The sequence below is a fragment of the Medicago sativa genome, chromosome 4 (assembly GCF_051527215.1).
Source record: "Medicago sativa cultivar Bolivia chromosome 4, Bolivia_mono, whole genome shotgun sequence".
Taxonomy (NCBI): Eukaryota; Viridiplantae; Streptophyta; class Magnoliopsida; order Fabales; family Fabaceae; genus Medicago; species Medicago sativa.
In genome coordinates this window covers 52979821-52998418 of record NC_140752.1, presented here as the reverse complement: position 1 = coordinate 52998418, position 18598 = coordinate 52979821, and the positions used below count along the sequence as shown (strand labels likewise).

The following is an 18598-nucleotide window of genomic DNA, read 5'->3' as shown; positions in this document are numbered from 1 at the left end:
GTAAATTTAAAAGAAAATGAAAAATCTCAACTTTTTGATTCAAAATGAAAGCCTAAACTTTAGCATATTCTAAAAGAAAAAAGATTAATCGAAAACATTTTTTAGGAAAGATTATTCAATAAAATGGAAAAATCATATAATTATAGAAATAATAATAACAAAGTTTTGAAGAAGAATCGAATGTTACCTAAAATTAAATTTGAGCAATAACCGATGATTTTTTAAATTTTAATTTTACTAATTTTCTACAAAGTCTGTATTGAATTTTTTTTTTTAAAGTATGTCGTGTCCTTTTAATAGCATAATGCATGTAAATGTCTTTTAATAACATTTTTTTAATGCATTTATGTCTAATTTTATAAATAAAAATGTACATGAGATAACTCTTTAATGATCATTGCACTAACGATTTTTGAGGTATAATACTTAAGGATGTTAATAAAATAAAAAACAAAAATCACAATGAATTTTGTCAAAAAAAAAATCACAATGAATTTATTTTTAATAAAAAAAATATGTCGACCAATGTTAATTTTGTGAAAGGTATGAAATACGATTTCATCTATCTCCAATGATACTGGCAGTGTTCAAAATTCAGAACCTCTAAATCTAAAGTTTTTCTTTTTACTACTAGACTAAACCCTGAGAGTTGGAAAATCACAATTAACTAGACTAAATCCTGAGAGTTTACCATAATGCTGAGATTTCCAGTGGAGCCTACATTGGGTTGTGTAATCATGTTAGGCCAATATCAATCACGCAAGTTAATTTGACACTACATCTTCACGCAGAACCTTAAAGCCCTAGACATATGTGTCATCTCATTTATAAGCTGATCAAATTCTACTCTTTCTTCCAATATGTAGAACGTTAACTCACACTTTCTACATTAACGTATTTTAATCAAGGGTGTGATTTTATGCATTCATAATTATGTGACGTAGTCATAAAAAGTAAAATAGAGACACAAACATGTTCTAAAATGTGGGTTAGTGGTGATTTCATGGATGTAGGTTTATGTTCCTTTCTTTCATGAGAAGGGATAAATGAAATTAGAAGCAAAATGAATACGAAAAAGGACATTGAATATGAGAGAAATGATAAGAGAAAAAGATATGTAATGTGTTTTCTGTCATGAGTTGGAACCTCTAGATCCAAAGTTTGTCTTTTTACCACTAGATTAAACCCTTAGAGTTGAAAAATCACAATGAACTAGAAAATGCATTTTTAATTCATATTAATCATGATAAATAGCATATTAATTATACATGAACCATCTCTCATCTTGGTTTTTTACTGAAAAAAATTTATTGGTTTAATCTTTCTTGATTATTGGAATTACACGATCAAACAAATTTTTCAAAAGTTGTTGGAAATTTTATGATTTTCTTGAAAGGGTTGAGAATTTCTCGATAATTAATTTACCAAAACATTAGACTCAATTAAAAACACACCACATCATTTAAAAACGTATAATAAACATGTATGTCGTCAATTTAGCATAACATAAAAGTGCGTTTCCAAGGTTAAATCCTACCAAAGACCAAAAATAAAAGAATTTGAAATAATACAAGTTGAATGAAATAAATGGTATGAAAGAACATGGTAAAACTTAAATTTAATATTTTCCAGAAGAAGAATTAGACTAAACCAAAAAAGCGTCACATCATTTTAAATTTTTTAATATGCATGTATTTTATCAACTTAGCATAATACATCTGCATTTGTCTAATGTAAAATCTCATCAAATGACAACAGTAAATTTAATTTGAAAAAAAAATTAAGGGTGTGTTTGTTTCAAGTTATATTTGTAGATTTCTGGGAATAAAATCATAAAAATGCATATGCTTATGTTTGTTACAAGTTTACTAAATTTTATTTCCGGGTATAAAATGTTCCTGGGAATAGAAAAGTTTTCCCAAAGAAAATGGTGGGAATAAAGTTCCTATGGAGATGAGAATAAAATTATATGTAACTAGACTTTTGACCCGTGCGCCGCACGGGTATGATGTGCTATTTAACATTTGAGTAAATTATTATTTATAAATCAACATATTTTAAATAAATTGTCTATCTCATTAGTAATAATCCAATGTCGAAAGGGTTGAGACGTTAAATAGTTTAAGAAAGAGATCCATGGTTCAATTCGTAAGTAGTTGAGTAGCGTTTTTTACACCAAAAAAGTGTACTTAGACCATCCATAATAGGAGGATCTTGCTCTATAAGACTTGGTACCTAATAACGATTTTTAGTGTGGAGTCGAAAAAGAGAGTATACCTATTACGGAGACTTTGTACAAAATAATATGATTGTGTTATCGGAGAATTGATGGTTTCTTGATATAGTTTGTACAATAATATATTAAAGTATTTCAGCATAACTATAGTTTAAATCAAAAGAATAGTTGATAATTTCTAAATTCATATTTTCTAGTGTATTACATGTAAACTGCAGTATAACTTTCAACAAAAATAATGTAGTAATTCATCTTGAATTAATTGAAAATCATCCATAATTACATCAAACTCAAAATAATCCAAGGATTCATCAATGTCATGTCATATTATTGACATCTAAAGTATAGTAATACAAAAAGGAAAGAGTTTTAAAAGCACAATTGCATTGAGACATAGTTTTGACAACACCAATCTTGGACATTAGCTTCATTGTGTTAATATACTTTTCTTTGTTGCTGAAATCATGTAGATCCAGTGGGGTTGTAGCAAAAAAAATACAGGAAAAAAGAGTTACATATAAGAATTAAAACAAAATGTTGATAATGGAAATATCAAATTGAGAGAAACAAAAAATTCAACAAACATGTTTACATTAGTAGAAGAGATGAAAAAATTGGATCACAAACCTTGTAACAGTGCAAAAACAGCTTTAGCTGGAATCATATACCCTGCAAAATCAATTACTAAGAGAAGCATACACATAATTATAATTATAACAAAAGCATTAGTAGAGAGCATATAGAAAGTGCTGGCAACTAATGTCTAATATTGTGCAATTAAAGTGAATATGAAGGCTAGAGAACCGAAGACAAAGAATGGGTGACAAATGCAAACCAATACAAATTTCTCTTACTTAAAATTCTCTTATTAGAATGATCATAAGAAAGAAAGAAAAAAAAAAAACACAACTGCTCATAATTAGACAATTAGAGAAACCATATACAAAGGATTCAAACCATGATTAATAATGATCAACTCAAGGGAAATTCAATTCATCATCTAACAAAGTGAAGAGAGTTCATACGGTCAAACCATGAAATGCATTAACTTACATGTACAAAAAAAATTAAGGTAGTATTCTTCTTTCAAGCCAATCACAAAGTTCAACAATATGTCTTAGAACATACAAACAAAGCAAAGGAAAAAGAAAGAAAAAAAAAATCAGCAAAACAATAAGGCTGAGGAAGTAACGTTGCGGCATCATGGATTGAAGTTACATTACAATGATATTCAATGTTCTTTCTTACCACCATGAGCGTGTAGCGTATGAAAGATAAAACCTACTATGTTAGGTATCCTCCTCTCCAGTTTCTTTTCATCTGCAGCTGCTAACTCCTTATAGAATATGCAAACTATAAGAACATACATATATGTTAAATTGCTAATATATCCATATTGATAACTCTTGGTCCTTTATCAGTTGAACATGGAACACACATGGTTATTAAATTCAACAAACTACAGCCTGCACACTATATCCAAATTTGTTAATTAAAATAAAAAACTAAAACTGCCCAAGAATTGTGGCGCAAACAAATACCTTGAGCTGGACCATTTTACTGCCAATAATAGTCTTTCATTCTTCAACTTTGAACGTGCAGGAAGAGATGCGTATACGGACACTGCAAAACAAAATTAAAACAAACATAAATAGAAACCTCAAAAACATAAGTTGATTAAAAACAATTGATGGAAGTAAAAGATCCTAAACTAAGTGGTAGCAGATGAAATTGGTCGTGGTGAGAAGGAATTCTCTATTTCATGGTGATGTAATGACATGTGCAGGCCAAACAAATCATAAAAATTAAAACGATAAAAAAATTGCATATAAATTAAGAAATTAAAGTAACGAATCAATTACTTTAACAAATGTTGTATTGGTGAGCTTTAACGTGTAGTAGCAAGCAACTGATTCAAATTTCCAGTGAAGATCGTGTAGAACATAAACTATCTTGTTTGCCAATTTGATATTACGGTCCATATTATTCAGTAGGTTTCTTATGCAACGATATGAAAGGGATGAAATACCTTGGATTAATTCGATGAGAGGACTTAGATTCTTGAGAGCACTTGAGTTGCAGCAAATACGTCGCTTTTTTAGTGAATATATGTTGATAACTTAAATAGGGTTGTGCCGAAGCAAATAATATAATTCGATGCATTTTTTTAGATGAAATTTGTTAGGTTAAATTACTGCTAACCTAACAAAATTAATAAATAATAAGGATTAGGGTAGAAAATATTTGCTTAAAAAAAAGGCAAGAGGATAAGAATAAAATTGGTGTGATGCATTTTTTTAGATGAAATTTGTTAGTTTAAACTAAAACGCCGACCCGTGCGTCGCACAGGTCTTTTAAAATTACAACTGTAGCATATTTTGAACAATCGGTATTTAGTTTTTTTTAATGAGAATAGATTTCTTTTAATGATGAAGGAATATAGTTTGTTATTAACATATGAAACTATATCATATTTTTTGTATTAACCATCTGGTTCGAAGAAAAAAGGAGATATGGTCGAAAAGTAAGAAAAGTTTGACCAAAAATTGTCCTCCTAAAATCAAATTCAAGTTCTCTTGAACAATTCATTATTTATGGAATTCATTAACCATTCAAACCCAATTGTTTGATTTATGAAACATTATCATATGACATTTACGATTGCAATGAGAATAGAAAATATAGAGGTGGAAGACAATACATTAGATGAATCGCCTTTAAAAAAAAAAAAAGATTGATGGAGAGCATCAAGATCCATTCACTATGCTCGTTTACAACACAATCTCAAACATCTGTGTTCCACCATCATCGATTGGTGTGACCTATATTCCCTTTTCTCTTCTCTTTTCACTTGACTTGGTTGATGGAGTAATCACAGCTTTCAAACAATCCTATACAAAACGATAAAATTAAAATTAAAACAAACTTTGAATTTCCTTTGTGTGTGAGATTGACACAAACTTACATCATAGCCTAAAAGCAAAGTTGGATTATTGTAGAACCATTAAATATTCGGTAAAGCACCCAATATAACAACATAACATTGATTTCAAATAAGAAAAGAATACACCAAGTCGATCAATATCATAATTGATTCTTAGAACCTCCTAACAATATGAATATTAATTGATACCACAACATATAGGAACAGATAAACAAAATATTAAGCACTAAACAGAACAAACAAAACTATCATGCAAATGTATGGAAGGAGGACAATAAACATTGGCACATTGCAGCAACGTTTAAGAGTATGGCTTTGTACAAAAAATGTATGACATAACACAACCAAGATCCTTAAAGCACAACTTACACCAGGTATTCAGGAGAGGATGAGGATATAGGACGCCGAAGTTTGGCTCACAAAAGACTCATGTCCATATTGTACACACCAGACAAAAAACATACTGAGCTATCAATTTCTTTCGAAAGGATAATCACAACTAACTATTATAACACCTTTAGATCCTATTAGAGAATCAATGTCAACTGATCAACACAACTACTATTAGTTACTATGCACATCTTTTTATAAATTTTTCTTCGCATGCTTCTAGTTTTTGATAACCCAATTCTTTTGAATTTCTTTTTAAGTTATGAAGATATTTTTTTATGGAAGAACACTATAGTTAAAACTATTAACTCCTCAATGATAGCTGTATAAACAAAAGTAGAACTAACAGAGTCCTCGAAATAGTTTCTAATTAAAGAGCAATACATATTACAATATTTGACCAAAAAAATAAAATATTTGTGTGACAATATTATGGTCTTGGTCACACGGCTAAAGCATAGGATCATAATAAATTACTTTTAAGTTAAATAAATATATGCATAGATATAACATGGCTTATAAAAACATACACGTACTTAAGTTAAATGGTTAACATATGATAACTTTTGTAAATGTATTTTGCATCACATTGACTTCAAGCATATGACAGTCATAGCTATAAAGGCTAAAATTGTTTCCATAAAAATAGGGGAAAAAGACTAAATAAATTCAAAAGCAGCAGAAATTTTTCTTAATTAAGCTAGAAATGAAGCAAAAACAAAAAGCAAAGATTATACATGGAAAAGGGTAAGAAAGGCATATCATTAAACTTTCGATCAGAGGACCTAATGAAAATGACAGGCTGATACATAACTATTGCAAAGGAGTTAACATATACTCAAGTAGAGGAAAGTAATATAGACATACCATAATCCATAAAAGACTTGATGGAAATGAGTCATTACAACAGTCATGTTTACCAGGAACTTCATTGGAGTATCAAATATCCAATAAGTTATATTCTTGCCAACCATGTCCTTGATAATAATGCCAAATTGACTGATGCCAAAAAAAACATAGGGATCCCATGAAAATCATGTAGTGTTTGCCAACCATTAGTTAAAAAAATATGACAGCATGGTTAGCCAAGCATTTAGCCAACATGACAACACCCTTAAAAAAAATCAAAAATATCAACAAATATGAAAAACATCGTATAGCATACTATTAAGAATTTAAATGATGTAAGTCACCAAAACAATTTACCAATGACATATAATAATAGCAAAATGATTCAAGTCACCAAACATTTAATTAGCACACTTTATTTCATATGGTACAAAAATTTTAAAAAAGTAACCTAGAATTGCATACTTTGTTATATACTTGGTTCTATATATGTACAACAGCAGAAGCTAATAACAACAATGACATTCGAAACTTAATAGAACCAATGTTAAATAAAAAGGATTCAGGAACAAACACTTCAAGATGATCATCTCATCACTTAAACAATATAAATTCATGTTTATATATGATGCAAACAACCACACTTTGATAAAACTCATACATAACACAAAAATTACAACATTTGAAGAATTATTGTATAAGGCAACTGGACATGATGAGTTTATACTTACTTCTTCAGTATTGTACTTAACGTAATACAATACTTGATCCACAACTTGTTAACCAACTTTTCTAACTCAATGACTGGAAGAATCCTTATGTGATTACACGAAAGAACCTCAACCACCATCAAAATCCTCCCTACCTGCTCCAGCAAATCTGCAATCCCTTGCGGTCGTATCAGATTCAATTATATAACTGATATAGCAAAACCGCACAAAAATCTGAAACCAATTTAAGATTATTTAAGAAAATAATGTGAAAATAATGACTAAAACTGAAACTAATTTAAGATTATTTGTGAGGAATTGTCACCTTCCGCCACTGACTTCGCTCCATCTGATCACACATTCAAGAATTCTGGTAAACTATCACTCCTCATTCGATTCCGCTCCATCTGATTACATATTCTGGTAAACTATCACTCCCCATTCGCCTCCGCTCCATCTAATTACATATTCTGGTAAACTATCTTTATTTATTTTGTAAATATCACAAAAACAAATTTCTAAACTCACAGTTCTTAACCAATAATCAATTGCACCATTCTTGATGGTACCAAACATTCATCATCAATTCCCAAACCATTCCGAAAATCAAAACTCAAAAACACAACAATAAACAAATGTCGTGAAATTTACTAAGAGAAGAGAAGAACTCCCCAAGATCGATACCAGAAACGCAACCGTTCGTTCATGACAAAGATACTGATAGTGAAACAGAACCGAACAGAACACCAAAGGTGAGACAGAAGGCGAAATCGAAACTCTACTGGAGGTGTGGAAGGGAGCAACCGCAGGTGCCGGCGGCGGTCAAATCCTTGTGGGGTGCTGTTCATCGAAATCACCTAATCAGAGATGTCATAATGAAAACGTGAGATTAATTCAAATGAAACGTAACCAAACCAATTTTTTTTTTAAAAATAAAAACAAAACAATTACAATGATTACTAAAATAAGACTTTGATAGATCGATAACCAGGAGAAAGGGAATTAGGTCATCAAATCCAACATATGAGTATTCTGAAGAATAACAATCTAGATCATGATAATCACCGTCCGATGAATTTTCTGAAATCCCTCTGATTTCTCTTCTCGGTTGAACAATCACCTTACACAAATCTCTTTGCTTTATCAGATTCAACATTTAAAAAAATCCGACCAACCATCACTCGATCTCCTTCGCTTCAGCTTCGTCACGTTGCGTTGCCGTATCAAATTTGCGATGCATACCGATGAGAGGGAGAGAGAGAGAGGGAGGGGCGTTAACAATTGATAAGAGAAGAGATTGTGGGAGCTGTTAAGAATGAGAGAAAATATGGTCATGGGAAAGAGAGAAAATTTGAATATGCGTGGAGAACACAAATGCCACGTTGGGAAAATTAGGGGAAAAAATTAGGGTTAATGATAGCTTTAGGGGATAAGCTTTAGTAAGTAAGATAACCAAGTTTACATGGAAATTAGGGTAGAAAATATTTGCTTCATAAAAAAAGGCAAGAGGATAGGAATAAAATTGGTGCGATGCATTTTTTTAGATGGAATTTGTTACGTTAAATAATTACAAACCTAAAAGTGTAGAAAATATTTGCTTAAGAAAAAGGAGGATATGAATAAAAAAAAAAGGAGGATAGGAATTCAAAAAATAATAATAATAAGGATTTGGCTGGCCAAAATTATAGCAAACTTGATAACAAAATTCGGCTGGCATTAATTAAGTAAGATGATCAATGGCTAAAATTGAATGGCGCCTAAATGTGCAAGATCCAATGGCTCAGAAAAGTGGAGGGAGAAATGGGGGGAAAATATTAGGGTTAGAAATAGCTTTAGGGGTTAAGCTTTATTATATAAGATAAGATAACTGCAAACCTAAAAGTGTAGAAAATATTTGCTTCAAAAAAAAAGGCAAGAGGATATGAATGAAATTGGTGTGATGCATTTTTTTAGATGGAATTTGTTAGGTTAAATAATTGCAAACCTAATTTGCAAATGAGCGGGAAAAAATTAGGTTAAGTTGCTGCAGACTTAACAAAATTAATAAATAAGGATTACCTATTATATTCCCTATTTTTAAGGTTCCTTGGAATATTATAAGGTTAACCAAACATTTTTTTTAAATACCTTGGAATAAAATTCTTATCTTTATATTCCAAGGAATGTTATTCCTAGGAATAAATTTGGTACACCTGACAGAAACACACCCTAAGGTTGAATAAAAAATATAGCATTAAAACGAATGACATCTAATAACTAAAATTTAAGATTAAAAAAAAATCAAACAAATGACATTCAAAAACTAACAAATCATTTTATCATAATGTTAGGCCTTCCAATAGAGCCTACATTAGGTTGGATAATCATGTTATGCCAATAGCAACCAAACAAGTTAGATTGACAGTACATCTTCACAAAAAACCTTAAGGCACTAGGTAAATGGGTCATCTCATTTCTATCTTGATCAAAATCTACTCTTTCATCCAAAATATGTAGAATATTAACTCACACTTGAAAATGTTACATAGTTTAACCAACTGCATGATTACATGTGTTTTTAATTATGCGACACAGTCATGGAAAGTAAAATAGAGACACAACATGTTCAAAAATTTGGGTTGATGATGATTTCGTGGATGTATGTTTATGTTCATTTCTTTCACGAGAAGAGATAAAGAAAATTAGAAGAAACAAAATGAATACGAAAAAGGACATTGGATATGAGAGAAATGATAAGAGAAAAAAAAATATGCAGTGTGTTTTGTCCATAAGAGAATAGTGAATAATACGAGTTGTCGTTAATTTTATAGATTTGTTGAAGGAATTGAGGAATCTTGAGTAATTATTTTATCAACAAATTAGACTTAATTAAAAAAACTCAATATCATTTTAAAATGTTTAATAAGCATGTATTTTGTAAACTCAACATAACACATCTGCAGTTTTCCATTGTTACATCCCACCAAATACCAAAATTTAAGGAATTGAAAATAATAGAGGTTGAATAAAATTATAGCATGAAAATGAATTTTAACATAAGAGAAATGATAAGGGGAAAAAAATAAGGAGTGTGTGCTTTGTCTGTGAGAGTATACGGAATATATTGAGTTGTTTGGGGATTACCGGGGATCCAAAAACTAACAAAAAAATTCATCATAATTTTGGAACTACTGGGGAATCCTACACTGGGTATGATTCTCATAGTAGACTAAAAACCACACGAGTGAGATTGATACCACATCCTTACAAAAAAATCTTATAGCATAAAAAATATGAGTCTTTTTAATAATACCTTCTTCGAAATCTACTATTCCATCCAATATAGAACTTTAAGGAATTAACTAGGTATATGGGTATATCATTTAAATGTTCTTTAAAATTTACTCTTGCGTTCAAGCAAAACTTTAACTCACACTTGACTCATTGGCATATCTTCCTCAAGTATAAGACTCTTTGCATCTGTGATTGCTTTCCCCACAAAGTTGAATTGAATAGAGAGGAACCACACAAATAAGAACGATACCACATTTTCACCCAATATTTTAAGGCACTAAGTGTATGAATTTTTTCACTTATATGTTGTTCAACTTTCAATCTTCTACACAATGTTAGATTATAACTTACATTTGATACACAACAGCATTATCTCCCTCAAATATGAAGAAATTCTAGCCCGTGTTTGACACAAGTATCCATACTAGTTTTACTAACAATTTTACTTACCAGAGAAGATATTAAAAGCAAAAGAATCCATAGCCAAACTAATAATAATAAATTTACATAAAAAACTATGGAGCTGGAAGGAATTTGCTTTTTTTGTAAAAAGAAAAATGTAAATAAATACCAAAAAGACGAAAAGGAAAATGTGTTAACAATGATGTAAAATAATAATTTTAAGCTCTAAAGTTACTCATTACGTTTGTAGCTTCTATCCAAGGTTTAAATTTTACTTTATAATAATAATTGCAATTGCGGATTTAACATGCATATATTCAGCATGTGAGGAAGCTTGTAAAAAAACAAAAACATGTGAAGAAGTTAACCTGATTAAGCATATCATTCATTAATTAGGGATGAAAATGTTTTTCTTTTTTGGTACAAAAGGATAAATATGTTACTAACGAGGAATAGTGCATTAGGGTCTACATGTCGTTAGATGTTTGAAAAAGAAGGTTTGACATTGATTCCGATTGGAGGTACAAAAAAATTTGTCTGACACAATTAATTGAATTTGATTATTTTTATTTTTTTTAGCAAGAATTTGATTAATTTTTGTCTATAGAAGAACTGATTAATTAAATTAAGGAAAATGCTAACTTATGCCCTTAAGACACAAAATAAAGATCTTTATTTTTTTTTAGCAAGAATTTGATTAATTTTTGTCTATAGAAGAACTGATTAATTAAATTAAGGGAAATGCTAACTTATGCCCTTAAGACACAAAATAAAGATCTTAAAATAGAATTAAACAATAAATATTTTCAAAAGTTAAATTTCTACAATTAGTCTTTAAGACACAAGTTAGCAATACCCTTAAATTAAATAATAATAGTTTATTAAATTTAATCAAACTCTTATAGCTTATTCAGTGATTTGAGTTGGAATTTAGACCTTAAAATGCAACGGTGTTAAAACTTTAGAGAAAAAGTTTTGTCATCCATTGCTGTTCTACCAAACTCGAAGGATTAGCCGATTTACACAACATCAAAAACATTGATTTAAATTTTTTTTTTGGTCAAGTGACTTAGTGGTTAGAAATTCACATCTTCAAGATGGATAAGTGGAGTGTTCGGGGTTCGAACCATTACCCTTGCATATTACAAGACACTATCCCTACTAATTGAGTTAAATTCACAAGGACAATTTCAGTTTTCCTTCTACTCCAACCTTAAATCGAATGGATCTCTCTTAGCGTGAAAAAATCTCCAAAAACTACTAAAATTTATCAAATTAACTAAATAAACTTTGAATGTGTATCCATGTTTGAGCGTTAGTTTGGGAAATTTTACCCCACACCCTTACATATATACCTTCACCCCAACATTCAACCCAAACTGTCCATTTTACCCTTTTATATAAATTAAAATTCTTCAATTATTTTAATTTCTCCAGTAGAGTAAAGTCACGTTCATACCGGAATTGTCCATTGAAGGTTTTCGGTTTTGTAATCGTTATTGGAATCGTTGATAGATGGTTTTCTAAATCGTTGATTGTTGGATTGACACCCTCTTTACCGGAATCGTTGATCGGTGGTTTTTTGGGATAGTTGATTGATAGTTTCAAATTGCAATTGACTTTCCAGAAACCGCAATCGACGGCTTGACGTTGGCTTAACGCTCCGAATTAGATTTTTCTGTTTTGGATTGTTCTCGGTAAACTGGATCACTGATTTTGGGTGTAGTTTTGTTTCACGTCCTGGAAAACTTCACCAATAGGTTACCTATATTGTTTTGTTTTTTTGGTATTTTTTTTATCTTTTTCAAGATTTTTTTTTTCCTCGAAGTGTATTAACGATTTTCTTAAGCTTCACCAATAATGATTTCTTTAAGCTTTTTTTTTTTTTTTAATTTTTAGCTTTTTATTTTGTTGTTGTTAATTCTTTGTATACCAATTAACTAATTTCGGAATTGACATATTTAGTTTTCCGATATTCACATGCCATTGAAAAGGATTCGAAGAGCTTTCTGGTGTAGCTTCTGGAAACATAAGCATTGAGTGTTCTAAAAATTTGATTGAATTTGGAAAAGTTTGATACTGATTGTTACAAAAAATACAAATCGGAAATGTTAAAGTTGTAGGGTGATCCGTGAACTCATATTGAATGAATTGTATGTAGGTGAACTCCTACTCAATTGAAAAGGTTAAATGCAAAGAGGGTAAAATTGGACTTTTAAAAAAATTGTAAGGGTGAAAGTACATATGTAGGGGTATAGGGTAAAATGTCCGTTAGTTTGTTGCACAATGTGAGAATTAAAATCATCAGTCCAAACAAAGACTCCAACAGCCTATGAATCTTACTACACTTAAATCATCTGGGGATGAAAAAATAAATTCAAGGTAGCTTTTATATAAAGACATCATGGACCAGGAAGTATTTGTTTCCGAAACTTAAAGATTCTTGCCTTCAAATCTATCGTGTGAACCGAAGAGAAATTTTTTGGGAGAGTGAACCTTCTAATATATTGATGCCTCATGGTATTTATTTTGTCAATTTATCAGCACATACTGAATCTTAACCCAACCGATATCACCGAAAACTGGAGGAGATGGTGGTTCGGTTTGCTTAAAGGATCAGATATGCAAACAAACTGGTATAACTTTTTTTGAATAAACTAAACGAATTATATTAAAGAAACAACAAACAGCCCCTTGAACACAAGGGGTGTTAGAGGTAACTGTTAAAAGAGTAAGTACAACACAGTCAGGCTACCAACAACCAAAGAAGCAAAAAAACGAAATTACATAAATAAGACCGAAATCCAAACTGGTATAACTCGGTGAGACCAAACTGATGAACCAGTATAACTCGTATCAGGCCAAAGCAGTTTGATGCTTGAAAGAAAATTTCATAAAAAATACCAAATTACGAATACCAAATTACGAATTACGCTTAGAGGGACGCTTAGAGGACCAAATTACGAATTACGCTTAGAGGGACGCTTAGAGGGAATTGAACTTAAGGCCAAAGGCTTTCCCTTTCTCTGCCTTGGCACTCAACCAAGTTTAATTTCTTGTAAGTAATGCATCTAAGTTATATTATTTATTACTTTCATTAAGAAACATGTAATATCAAATTAATAAACTGCACCTGTATCTATTTTTCCCCTCCTTTTTTTTTTTAATAAACTTTGTTTCCTTTTTATTTTGTTAAGAAAAACTCATGCAACCTTTCCGTTTCTTTTTTGTTTCCTAACCATCAACTATTTTTTTTTTCAAACGTCAAAAGAAAAACAATCTTTTTTTATCTGTAAAACATTGATAAAATATTGTTTTTCTTTTTTAGAAACATATTGATCAAATATTGTTAATTTTATAATTCTTGTTCATTTTTGTTGGGTTTTTATATTGTGTTGGCTGCATTTTTTTAAAACAAGAAGTTCTATCAAGATGTTAGACCAGATGTCCTAGACATGTAAGTACAACATCTTAGCTTAATGTGGAGTGTTTTGTTCGCATTCTTGAAAGATTTGGTTTTTGAGTGAGATCACTGAAGATTTGATTGAAGATATGATTCACGTAACTTGTGCTCCAAGAGGCGTGTGTTTCGAGAAGCTGCTTATGTCGGTTTGTGCATTTTCGTGTTTTAGTTCTTAATGTCCTAAATATTTTAGGAAACATTCTATTGTTTAGCCCGATTGGAGATCAAGCCCATGCATTCTCTGGCCATATAAAGGAAGACACGAATCATGTGAGGATTGATTAAAGCCGTCATTTTGAGAAAATAGTCATTTTAGGGTTTCATGTTTGTCCTTGTTATTTGTGAGCCTCTCTTTGTATCACCTTGATGCATTGAGCTGGACTGATTAGTTGAGTTGTATTTTGTTAACCACTTTAGTGCATCTTGCAAGAGTAGATTTTGTTTATTGGAGTGTCTCTCCTATTTAATTGTAATCATTGTTGAAATCACAGGTTGTGTGATTGAGAGAAAGTGATATAGGATCTCATATCTAGGGGGAGTCATATATAGAAATTCATGAGTAGTGTTTACGTGTCAAGGCATTGATCAAGGTTTGATCATATGAGACTACGAACCAAAACTATTATAGTGGATTTCTTTTCTTGGCATGGATGCCTCCAGACGTAGGTGACGTTGCACCGAACTGGGTTACAAAATATCATGTGTTCCTCCTTCCCTGAACTTTACTTTATGATTGTTTATTGTTTATCATGTTACATTGTCATAACTAAATGTCCAAGACATCACATAAGACATTCCTGGTGTCCTGGACATCTTGTAGGACATTTGTCCACTATGTGCCAGAATTTCAATTGGGATCAGTGCGGGCACCATGTTCTGTTTTTGGGTGAGCTCCAAGGAAGATCAATTCTGGTTATATGGACAGTTCTAAGGAATGAGGATTTATTAACAGACCACCTGTTTTGGATGGTACCAACTATGACTATAGGAAGGCTCGTATAGTCGCTTTCCTTAAATCCATGGATAGCAAAACCTGTAAAGCTATCATTAAAGGTTGGGAACATCCTGTTGTTATGGACAAAGATGGAAAGGTCACAACTACCTTAAAGCCAGAAGTGGACTGGTCCAAAGATGAAGAAGAACTGGCTCTTGGAAACTATAAAGCTTTGAATGCCTTATTCAATGGTGTTGACAAGAATATGTTCAGATTGATAAACAAATGCACTGTGGCAAAGATGCTTGGGAGATCCTCAGAACTACTTATGAAGGCACTTCTAAAGTGCATATGTCAAGGCTCCAGCTTCTTATTACTAAGTTTGAGAATCTCATAAAGAAAGATGATGAATGCATCCATGATTTCCATATGAGCATTATTGACATAGCTAATACATCAAGTGCTTTGGGAGAAAGGATGTCAAAAGAGAAGCTGGTTAGAAAAATTCTCAGATCCTTACTTAAGAAGTTTAACCTGAAAGTCACAGCCATTAAGGTAGCCCAAAGCATAAGCAACATGAAGGTAGATGAACTTTTTGGGTCACTGCAAACCTTTGAATTACCTATCAATGATAGAATTAAGAAGAAGAACAAAAGCATTGCTTTCGTATCCAACACTAATGAGGAAGATGTTAAATGTGATAGGGATACTGATGAATGCTTTTTTAGATGAAATTGTGCTTCTTAGAAGGCAATTCAATAAGGTTTTGAAGAGGATGGACCGGAAGTCAAGAACATGTCGTTCAACATTAGTAAGAACAGTGGTTATCAACGTAAAGGGAGAAATGACGATAAGCCAAACCAAGGGAAAAGAATTCAATGTTATGAATGTGAAGGTTTTGGTCACATCAAATCAGAATGTCCCATGTTCGTCAAAGAAGAAAAAACAAGGGATGTTTGTTTCTTGGTCACATGATGATTCAGAAGGAGAGCTAGATGATGAAACAACCAAACATGTCATAACTTTTACTGATAGGTGTGAATCTGATGAAGATTCCTGTGATGATGATGTATCGTACGAAGAACTTGCCGATTCACAGAAAAAGTTATATGCCAAAAGTAAGGAGATTTGTCAAGAAGGAGAGAAACTGAAGAAAATCAAAGCAAGATTGCAGTTTGAAAAAGAGAAACTCCTATCTACTATCTTTGGCTTACAAGATGAGGTAACCTTGTTAACTTCCAAACTTGACAACATGACAAAATGTGTTAGAATTCTGAACAATGGTTCTGATATGTTAGATGAGATTCTTCAAGTTGGGAAGGGACCTGGAAATTTAAAAGGTGTAGGTTTTAATTACCAGTCCTTAAATAAACAAGGTGGAGTCACTATGTCTAAATTTGTTTCTCCTTAAAGTAAAACTAAATTTATAATGTCGAACCAAATGTCACAACATCCTGTCCAACATTAGAAAACCCAAACTAAAGCCAAGTTCGTGCCTTGGGAATGTCACTACCATGGAAGATATGGTCATATAAAACCCTACTGTTATAGATTGTATGGTTATCCTAAACATCCATCACAACCTAAAGCTAACCATGTGATGATTCAAATTAGAAAATAATGGAAATCCAAGGTTGTTAATACTAGTCTTATAGCAGATACATCTCTTAGAGCCTCATCAAGAGAAGATTGGTATTTTTATAGTCGATGTTTCATACATATGACTGGAGTCAAGAAGCATTTAGTTGACATTAAATCTTACTCCACCAGTTTTTCACTTTTGGTGATGGAGCTAAGGGTGAAATCAAGGGAGTAGGGAAGTTAGCTTGTAATGGCATTCCATGGCTTGATGATGTGTTACTTGTGAAATGATTGACTGCTAATTTAATCAACATTAGTCAGTTATGTGATCAAGAGATAAAATTCAATTTCACTAAGTCTAAATGCTTGGTTACAAATGACAAAGATGATGTTCTGATGAGAGGTGTGAGATCCAAAGACAATTGTTACTTGTGGGTTCCTAAAGATAAAGCTTATTCTTCCACTTGTTAATGTCTAAAGAAGATAGAGTCAAGCTGTGGTACCAAAAGCTTGCACATTTTAATCTTAAAAGCATGAAGAAGGTCATATATGAAGAAGTCATCCTGGGTTTCCTAAACTGAAGATTGAGGATGGCAAGATTTGTGGTGAGTGTCAAATTGGAAAGCAAACCAAGATGTCCCATAAGAAGCTTTGATGGTCGGATTAGGTAAGTGTACCAAATCGTTTATCAAGTAATAAAGTGATAAGTAGAGTATCGTATCCATAGGGGTTGTCATTTCGTCTAAACAATCCGCGTTACTTATTTGGGAACAAAACAAAATAAAAGAGATAAGGGTTTAAAGTTTTGTAGTTTAATCTGGTTGCAACAGAGCAAAGTTACATGTTTGATTGAAGAATGCTAGCGGCGGTTAGGATTCTTTGAATCACCTCTATTCATTTGTTGGAATTAATTAACAGTCAAGTCAGATTCAATTATTCTAAATAGACTATCTAAGTGATCAGTTCGTCGGGACGTGATAAGCTAATAAGTTTTTCAAGTTGCACCTGCTGGTCGTATGGTGATCCTTACGTGTGGGGTCTTACTCTCGGTCAATTTCGGTCTATCCCTCCGCCTGTTAAGTTACACCTGTTAGTCACACGGTGATCCTTACATGCGGGTCTTACTGCTTCAAGGGTAATTGAAACATAAACTTAAATTGGAGTTCCTAAATTTCCAAAGGTATGGTGGCAATTGTTCCTAAAGGTTTTTTCATCTATGAATCTTAGAAGTACATAGCGCACACTCTCTCTCGATAGTTCTACAAAACGAGTAGCCCTATCAGTGTCTATCTTACAAAGGTGCGAGGATAATGGAGTTATTGGGCTAATTTAAGTCGTGAAGTCAATTGTTTCCTTAATTACTAACTAGTTACACCTGCTTTCAGCAGATGTTCATCAATATTAGGTATGTCACCTCCCTTAATTATGTTCATCAACTAACTACTTCCTGGTAAGACAAATATTAATATTAAGATAAGAATATCAGTATTAGGTCATGTCACTACCTAAGTGCCTAAATCAAGGTTATGCTTCAGAGGAGACAAATCTTACGCATTACAGTAAAACTAAATAGTGAATAGAAAATAACTAAAAAAACGACTTTAAATTAAATAATTATCCAACAAACAGAATAGAGGTTCATCTTAGAACCCTAGCCTAAAAGGATTTAGTTACCCTTGGTAACTAAAAACAAATTACAAAAGAAATAAAACATACCCTAGAAAAAGCTTGAGTGAGGAAAGACTCCTCCCGTGAAGCTCCTAGTGTTTGCCTTCCTCTTAAACTGCTTCATTCTAAACCAGAAAATTGTGAATGA

The 18598-nt window shown here is 31.8% G+C and overlaps 1 long non-coding RNA gene and 1 pseudogene across 1 annotated transcript; one reads left to right on the top strand and one right to left on the bottom strand.

Annotated features, from left to right (window-relative positions):
• Window positions 1–4770: 4770 nt before the first annotated feature.
• On the bottom strand, window positions 4771–7601 carry LOC146929786 (uncharacterized). The gene is made up of 3 exons (XR_015006161.1): window positions 7455–7601; window positions 7151–7363; window positions 4771–5127 (listed from the first exon to the last, which is right to left on the bottom strand). It is a non-coding gene; the product is annotated as an uncharacterized LOC146929786 (long non-coding RNA).
• A 7583-nt stretch (window positions 7602–15184) lies between these two features.
• LOC146929785 (uncharacterized) lies at window positions 15185–16612 on the top strand (annotated as a pseudogene).
• The last annotated feature ends 1986 nt before the right edge of the window (window positions 16613–18598 follow it).